This window comes from Bactrocera latifrons, unplaced genomic scaffold (assembly GCF_001853355.1).
Source record: "Bactrocera latifrons isolate USDA-ARS-PBARC rearing strain unplaced genomic scaffold, ASM185335v1 scaffold_3, whole genome shotgun sequence".
Taxonomy (NCBI): Eukaryota; Metazoa; Arthropoda; class Insecta; order Diptera; family Tephritidae; genus Bactrocera; species Bactrocera latifrons.
Window position 1 is genome coordinate 568,078 of NW_017536629.1, and position 9,738 is coordinate 577,815.

The window sequence follows — 9,738 nt, forward strand, 5'->3', positions numbered from 1 at the left end:
TTTAATAACTTTAAATAGCATTCGGCTAAAAGCAAATTATTGCAGCGTTGTCAAGGAAACAAGAAAAACAACATTGAACCAACACAAAAATTATAGTGGAAACCTCAATTTTCCTTCCGGTGCAGTAATCGCCAAAAAGGATTTATTTTATTCTGGCCAAATCTGTGGACTTCTCTCCGGATGCCGCACACCGCAGTAAGTTCCATATTGTAATTACAAATCAAGTGTTAAATTGTTTTTGATGACCAATTGATGCTAATTTTATTTATTGCTTGTAGAGCGGCACCACGCCTTCGGCCAACAGATTAAAATCTTATTCTTACAAGTGAACATATACTTTCGCACAACACGGCCTTAAATTACGCCTTATAGCATTTTCGAAACAGAAATTATTCAATGCTCTCTTGGATGCTTTGGACATGTAGCAACGAAGAATGTTGTTATCACATGACGGGTGTATCATATAATAACAAGCAGGGTAAGTGTTTGTTGTTAAATTAAAGTTTCGTTTTGGTGAAAATAGAAGCAGTTTTTGCACAGTTAACGATATAGCTAACAGATGGAATAAAGTGTTATGGTGTTATTCTGACATACATTATCATAATTAGCTATTTCTTGCACAAGTGTTTTCAATATTTCTAAAATTTAAGCATGATACGAAGCTATGGATGGAATATAAAGTATCCAGGCCATCCGAAATCGGACGTTTTTGTAAGCCAATTGGAAGATAAACGCATTAAATAATGCAATTTTGAAATGCCTCTATATGTACTTATATAAATATGACTTACTTCTATTTCATGTTGAATACCCAAAAAGTGTTCTGTCAGATCCTTGTTCGTAAATGTCCGAACACAGAATAATTTTGCCACCTCACCTTTTGCAAAACTTAAGATTTCCAATGAATAGCAAAAGTACTTTTCAGCGCATTGGTGAGAAATTCCTAATTAGAGAGATTAAAAGTTAATGTTCCGAATTGCTAAATGTTACAAAGACAAAATATTAGTTCTTAATAGTAATCCAACGATTGAATTGACACAGACTAAAAAGTTATTATTTTTTATTCTTCGACTTTCACGTTTGTCTTAATTGTTAATTCGTGTAAAAAATAAGACCCATTTTTTTTAATTGTTAATTTGCTATTGTACAATGAAAAACAAATTTGAAGCATTAACTCATATACTATTTATGGAAATGGTGTTCAAAAACGATCGCTGCAGTATTTTTGAAATTATGAAGGGCTTTGAAAACGTAAATTGTGTTCGAGGAGAAAAATGTAAACTGAGAAGAATTAAACAGGATGTTCCGCAGGGTAGTGCCCTCTCCCCGCTACTCTTTAACTCCTACATCTCGAAACTCCCACAACCACCAGACGTCGGGCAATGGAATCGATGGCATGTGTTCAAAGGTAAACGGCTATCTATCCAACCTTTCTCGCTTTTTCTCTGCACGAAACTTAACACTCTCCCCCCACCAAATCCACAGCGACCATATTTACGAATTGGATGAAAGAGTACAGAATAGAGCTAAAAATTGCAGTCGATGGCGTCAAGACTCCGATTGTTAATAATCAATAAGATTTTAGGTATAACTTTTGATAGACTATGCTCTTTTACTCCACATATAGAGCCTCAACAAAAGCCTCACGTCCGCTAGCCGGCAGGACATTGGGAAAAGACAAAGAAACGTTTTTGGCAACTTACAAGGCCATCAGCTGGCTGGTCCCCAACTACGCCGCATCAATATGGTCGTCTGAATGCAGTGGAACGTAGATAAAGAAGCTAAAGATTTTTCAGAACACTGCACTCCGGATTACGACAGGATGGCTCTTGATGTCTCCCATTGAACACCTACATAGTGAGACGCTTATGCTTCCAGTTAAAGAGCATAATAAACTCCTCTCCAGACGGTTCCTGCTGCGATGTTTTCACAAAAATCACCCCTGCAATCACCTGCTTGGAGCGGAACCGCCTCCTAGAAGCATCGAGAGGTCTTTCCTCAATTACGTCGACGATATCGAACAATACCGGACTTCGGACGCAACTAACTACCGACAAGCACTGACCCCCATTCACAGCGGAGCCATCAACAGCCTCACCGACTCCTCACACCCTCATAGACCCCTACATATCCAACATATTTCCTACGTGCAATGAGTTTCCGCATGATACTGGCCACATCTTTGCATGCCCCGCCAAACCCACTCATCTGACACCCTTTTGCTTTTGGTCCGATCCCGTCAAAACAGCAAGTTTCTTGGGCCTACCATTAGATGACGTCGACTAAAACTTAGATAATCCTCACCATCCTAAAGGGGATTAGATAACCGTTAAAACAATAACCACAATTTGTCGATTCCAAGACGTTCATTGAGGGAATTTAAGCAAAGATTTTGGTTTGCATCTATATAAAATTGTTCTCACTCAAGAACTGAAGCCATTGGACCACTGTGAAGTTCGCGAATTTGCTAATTTACTAGTTTACAACAACTGGTTCCCGCCATATAGAGCTATTTGCCATACTGCCCGTGCAACTGCCGAATTATTGCAAGAAAAGTTTCGAGATTAAATTATTTCAAGAAAGTTGTAACACTTTGAATGGCCGCCAAGAAGTTGTGATTTAATACCGCTAGACTTTCATGTAAGGTTAATCGAAGTCATTGGTCTTTAGCAATAAACCACACTATCTTCAAGCTTTAGAAGTAAATGTTGAACGCGCTATTCATGACATACGGCTTGATACAGTGAAAAAAATACTCCTGCAAAAGAAGTCGTGAAGGCCATTTAGATGTTATATTCAGAAATCATATCACTCTTATTGAAAAATCCTGTAATAGTAAGGTTTTTAATATTCTCGATTTGTATTTATATTTTAGTCGGCTCTTTCCCTCGAAATCGAAGTATACATAAATAGTTTTTGAGTATATAGTATTTCATATTAATGAATATAAACATATTTTCTATAATTTAGTATAACGATTTTACGTCAAATTTTGTCGTTCTTTAATTTTACATTAATAGACATTAAAAAGACATTTCTCTCAGTCAAGGCTCAATCATAAAATACTCTCATTTTTGATTGGAGGAGTTTGATTGTGCGTGTATTTGCCAGGGGAAAGAACATTTTTGATAAGCTCTTTTTAGCGTCGCTAAAAGTAATTATAACTTATCTGTTATCTCACGAAATCAAAAAGAATAAACGAACTCAGCGGTTTTAGCGAGTTGTACAAAATTATTGAAGCAATATCTAAAATAAAACGTTTTTTTAATGCGGTTGAGTTTAATTTCAAACTTTTCGCAATTAGTAAAGTTTTACTTTGTGTACGCACTTAATTATGGCTACAAGTACTTATGTATTATAAACTGTATAATATTTTTCACACTGATATATAATAAGTGTATTACATACACCATATATGTACATACATATTCACCTGCCACATACAATTCAAAACTGTGCACTCCTATAAAAAACTTAATTCGAGAATGTTTTAACACTGCTTTGAGAAAAGTTGGACAAAACATACCTTGACATTGCACAGCATGAGTTTTCCTTTGCCACCACTACCGCTTATTAGGAATTGGGCTGGTGCGGCGCATTAAAGGTGCGTGTGCCTTGCAGCATGCATCAACGCACACCGCGCCATTGCCACTGCGAGGGTGCGTTACTGGTGTGGTGCCAGGTGTAAAAACACGGCCTCGCTGTAAGTTTGACGAATTTGTTGTGAACGAGCGTTGGCCTTTTGCGGCGATCCTTGCGTTTCGCGCTTGGTTGATTCGCATTTTTATACCAAATTTTAACGCACGCCACAATGATAGCTGTCCATAGCAATAAACGTCATTTTGTGCGTTTGTTATATTCAAGATATATGTACATATATAGTATGTATGTAAGTACGCATTTATACGTACACATAACCAAACATAATTTCGTGTAAAATTGGTGGGAATACAAACAATCCCTTTCAGAAACTCTGTAAGTTAGTAACAGTTTTCGCTGTGCTAAAATAATTAAATCTGACACTTTGTACACATACCTACATACATTTTCGCGAATTTTTTTCCGTATAATTATTTCCTTTCCAGAAAAGCGGTGTGTGAGTATATTCTCAAGAGCTGGAAAAGAAAAAAAGTATTCCAAATTGTTAGTGTTTTATTGGCTGAAATGTGTTACGTGTATGGATACAAATGGCCGAAAAAACCCTTGACTATAACCCAGCAAACATTTCATCCGTTAACTGCAATATGGTATATTGTATGTAGTAGAGAGCATTTGACTAAGCATTGTTGAGAGGTTCGGTTTAGTTTAGCATAGACTTGGTTTTCGATACCTGATGGAGTTCAGTTTCTAGATCTTTGAGTAGGAGTCATGCTTTAGGCTGCCCACGCTTGACGGGAATCTCAACAGACTCTGTGGCCTCACTATCGATAGATCTTCCAGTGTGGGGAGCCCAAATGTTTACAGCGTAGTCTTGCCAATGCGGAGCAAGTGCACAAGAGATGCCCCATTGTTTCCATGGTGTCTTGCTCCAGATAGTTCCTGCAGTCTCCTCGTAGTAGAAGTGAAGTTGCTTGCTTCTGGCATCACTTACCATTGCTGCTTCCCAAGTCACGAGGTTACTGCTTTGCTGTCTACGTAGATATTGACTCTGGAATTGTCTACAGGTGCAGTAGAGGCTTTCGCAATAGCAAAGAACTCTGCTTGAAATATACAGCAGCAGCCAGGCAACTTAATAAGTTACCTTGTACCTAACTCTGTATAATATTTGTGTTATTGAGTTCTTCGCCGGATAAAAATCTGCATACATAGACCCAATTATATTAACAGAAACTTACGAAAGTTAAAACAAAAATTTTGTTTGCGAAACTGCGAAAAAACGAACGACTGGCATTAAAAATTATTTACTAAAGTTTTTTAACTTCTAGGTATGTCTCACTATGCTAGACTTGTTGAAATTGTCTCGAATTGTGTATACTTATTTTGAAAGTAGTCGGTACCAAGGTGGTGAAGTGTAAAACAACGTAATCCACCCTCTTCAACTAAAAATGTATCAACATTGGTTTACCGTTACACACTCGCATAACTCTTTAGTGCTGTAAACGAGAGTTTTCGCTTTACTGGGTTGGCTGGGTGTTGAAAATTCGAATTTCGCACACCAAGCCTTGACCAAAAACAAAGCCATAACCGTTATTTTTTTGATGAACTCATTATTTTCCGTCCGCCTCTGTGGCAAACCCATTGAAGAAAAATAAGTAGCTAAAGGAAATTATTTTTATTAATCGTATTATGGTGAGTTACCGGAAATTCTGATGTAACTGAAAGGGAATTTCGTAGCGACGACTGTACATAAAGCAAGTAAAGTCGACTTTCGGGGTTTATTAGTCTTGCAATATGTTTTGTTTTGTCTTAGTGTTTTTTTTTTTTGGTTTTCCCTCAATATTCAGATGAAGGCATATATAGGGTATTTTTTCATTGGCCACATGCGTTGCCACTAGGTTTTCACTACTTCTTCTTACCCCTATTTGACAGCAGCAACAACAACAACAAAGAAAATATTCAACTAACACATAACGTAGCTACCTGGAGCATATAAACATTTCCATGTAGACATTCATATGCTTGCAACTATCGGTAAATTGGTCGGCAGTAGCTTGCCACCTACTTGCTGCGGCTTATCGAGTGAGCAGGTTGGCCCGAATGCAACTACGACATCTGCAGGAGCTATTAGAAGTGCAGCTGCTATTGTGCTCTGACACGAACTCGTGTGTATGTGTGTGTGCAATAATGCCATTACCAATAAGAAAACATTTTGGGGGGGATGCAGACGGGGTGTGAGTATATGTGTGTGTGTGTATGTGTTAACGGTAAACGCTCAACGACGCTTTCGTGCACTTGTATTTAGAGTCCTGCCACCAAAGGCTTGCACTCGCTCGTGCAACTACATATTTACACATGTTAATATATACATACATATTTATATGTGTGTCATGAATATGTGTGTGTGTGTGAGTGCATTCTATGCAGGTCACATGCATTATGCCGTGTGATAATTTCATTCGAAGTGCATCAGTTGCACATACGCTCTCTAACGAAGCGAAAGCCAATCGCTCACCGAAAGCGTCGCACATTTCACTGCCAAAGCGAAATCTCAAGTAGTCGCGCACCGTTTTCTTCGCCAATAATGTGACTATGGTATTTTCTATTTATTTGCTGTCAAATTTTGCATCCTTCTCGTGTCATTTACGACTTCGTGTGTATGTGTGTATATTATCTTCGCCTTTGCCAAGTGAGTTCCCGCGTTCATTTCGCCGACGATTTCTTTAGCGCGCTTTATTTGATCAATAATTCCAATTTTCACCACAGCATTTTATTACGCGCTTCGTTTCCGCCGTTCCGCGCCTGTCAAACCCCACCCACAACAACATCGACAACAACAACAGTCCAGTCTAATGTCAGTCAATCGCGTGCCTACTCGCATAAAATCCGCATAAAAAATCATATTCAAATTCTTACCCAACAAACATAAAAACAGGCACTCAGACTTTGTAGCAAAATTTGTGACAAAAAAAACAAAAAACAAAAAAAGTTAAATATATTTTTTTTTTGAAATTGGTTTGAAAATAGTTTCTTGCAAGCAAAATATACTTTTTGTAGCCCTTTCGCGCATTTCGTTCAACAATCGCGCATAACTGTATTGTTACCCGAACTAAAAGCTAATTGGGTGCAAACATATCTATGTATGTGTAGGAGTGAGTGCAAAGAATTTTTCCCCACATTTTTACTAGCAATCAACCGACGCGCTGGCACTTTGTCAATTGTCGCTGATAGTTGCATTTGATTTATTTACTGCGCTGCATTTCCTTCCGCCAACACGCCGACACCTCAGCAAGTGCATGTGGCAAACAAAAAGGGTGATTTCCTACCGTTAAATTGTTATTACTTTATTGTTGTTGTTGTTATATTTTATACTGACTCGTTTACTGTTTATAAACAAACTTCAGTAAACAAATCCCGAGGAAGCCAGCGGCAGAAGCGCATAATCAAGTATCCTTCCGTTGTCCCTGGTTGCCACCCACATTCATTCACTTCGGTTGCCTGGTATTTGTGGCGCGTTTGTTTTAGTGAATGCGTGTTCGTGAGTTACTTTCAAATATGCTGAAAAATTATAAATTACTTAAAACAAATTAGAAAATATTTTTATGTGAAAAATTGTGAAATTTTGTTTCCAGCGAAGTCAATTAAAGACTAATTTAAGATAAAATATAACGTACGTACTACTGTGTTGAAACAATGAAATGAAAGGAAAATTTTAGATTTATGTTTTTGAAATATTTTACGGTTTACCACAATTGTTATTGATAATACTACTCGACAAAACTGAAGGAAAATTTTGCGACTGATGTTACCACCACGGAGGTCTGTGGGGTATTAGAAGTCCTAGTTGCGAATTTGAGTTCAAAAGTTTTCCATCACGTACAGTTACTTTTATCATTTTAGTGATTGTTGGTGGTTCGACCCCTACACACCTTGACTGCAAGATAAAAAATCCTACCTGTTTGGTAATTTTTACGTCACTTTCGGTTTTAGCAGCCCAAAATTAGAAATAATCAGTGTCTAGCATCACATTCGCTAAATGACTATAAACTTGTGAAATTTGAGTATTTTAGAGCAGAATAGTACACATTTTCTAATCACCATTTTATTTTATATTAAGTTATTCATAAAGTTTATAGCAGCCAAAAAAAACGTCGGAGATCCTATAAAGTACATACATATGTATATCGTCACCTAAAATGCCAAATAACGTAAATCACTTGTGTCGTAAGTTTACAGGCGAAGGAAAAGCAATATAATTGAAACCACTCATATTGAAACAAAATTGGAGTTTGGAGGAATTGTTATATTTTGATTATCAACACTCATACTGAAAAAAAAATAAAATTGAGTTTTAGTTATATATTGGTTAATATATCTGACAGCGATTTTCGATTTTTTTTTTTTTTTTTGATGATACGTTGTTCTGCATTTTAGGGGATGATATACGTATATAAAAAATAAGCGTGATAAGTTCAATCGATTTAGCCATGTCTGTCTGTATGTCCGTTTGTATATACGCCAACTAGTCTTCAGTTGTTGCCGAAATCGCCAATATCGTACCACGGTAGGATATAACTGGCATACAAACTGAAATATCTAAATCAAGTTCTTGTTCAGAAAGGTTCTGTATTTGACAAGATTTCTTTTCAGGAAATTTGACCACATTAACAGCTCCGAAAAAATCATTCACATTGAGCCACTATAGCATATAACTTAAATTCAAACTACTATATACATATATTTTTCTACCCTTTTAAACTATAAGAGCGTGTGAAGGGTATTATAGCTGTGGTGCAGTCAAAATTCAAGTTTTATTTGTTCTTGTTTCAGATATTTAGAAATAGTATATACATGTAACGCTACTAAATAAGTAGAAAGCATTAAGGGTATAGAAAACTGAATAGAACTTTTCGCCTTTGAGGGAGTGTCAGCTTTAAAACCAACTTTTCTATGATTAAAGCCTGAAATAGCCTCTTTATAGAAGGGCCTCATCTAGAAGTGACTAATAGCTTTTTAAAGACCTTTTTTTCGATACAAAAAATAAAATACTACGATTTAATTTTAATGCGTAACAAAAAATTTGGATAATTACACAGTATATAATGCACTCAACAGCAACAATGTTTTTGGTTTACATTATTAGCTGAAAATAACGCGAAAATTTCCATTCTCTTTTCATCAAATGTACACGTCTACGCACCACAAGCCTGACCCTCTGGCTTAAAACTTTTACAAAAAAAATATTTTTTAATAAATGTTGACATATATTAAAGCTTCAACATATTAATAATGATAAAGTTCTCACAAGCAAATACAGTTTTAAGTTTCTCCTCCGGATTGGCATCGTTTCAGCTAATTGAACCTAAAAATTCTTTACCTCGTCATTTAGATTTCTGGGTCTTTAAAAAATATTTAAATCACCTTCTGATTCAAAAATTTTACCATAGATATATGTACATACTCATATATACGACTCATATTTTAAAGAGTTTGTTAATACTGCGTGATTGCCAAAAAAAAAAAAAAAAAACATTATTTTATTCAAAGTATAAAGTGTTTCAATTATAGCTTTAGTGGCGAGAACTATTTTATTGATGCTGAGCTCAACATTGTTCAACAGTAGTTGTAGTGAGGACATGCTGGACTCAATTTTTTCAGTGAAGATTCATATTTTTTCCGCTACCTCGAGTCCATACCCCCTTAGGGTGTCAGTGTTAGAGAGAATCTTTATACACTGCTAGCATAAGATAAATAAAACTTTCTTGCCATTTCATGAAGCTCAGTAAGTTCTCGATTTTATCTTATAGATATTCACATTTTATCTGTCAGCCCTTCTATAATTAATTGATGATTCTAGTTGCGTTTTTGGTCGCAACCACTCTTTTCTGCCTAAACATTTTACAAAAGAGGAACATTTTCCAAAGAACTAATTGAAGTATGGCATTATCTCCAGCGGGGGTGAAAATAGGCCATAAGATCACCTATATTTAAACATATAATACATACATAGTATTTTTGAAATCGTCATAAGCTAGACCTTAGAGATAATGCTCAATAAGCCGGTATCAACTCTATTAAAATAGTATACGTATATTTTTATTAGCTAATACATAATATTAAAATGTTTTTTTTTTTTTTTTT

General features: G+C 36.1%; 1 protein-coding gene across 1 annotated transcript in view; it reads left to right on the forward strand.

Annotated features, from left to right (window-relative positions):
* Window positions 1-9,738, forward strand: part of LOC108970342 (DNA-binding protein RFX2) — a 32,229-nt gene continuing 22,491 nt past the window's right edge. Inside the window, exons 1-2 of the mRNA XM_018935668.1 lie at window positions 1-195; window positions 279-478. The gene's annotated coding sequence lies outside the window, so the exon portion shown is untranslated. The remainder of the gene's footprint in view (window positions 196-278; window positions 479-9,738) is intronic.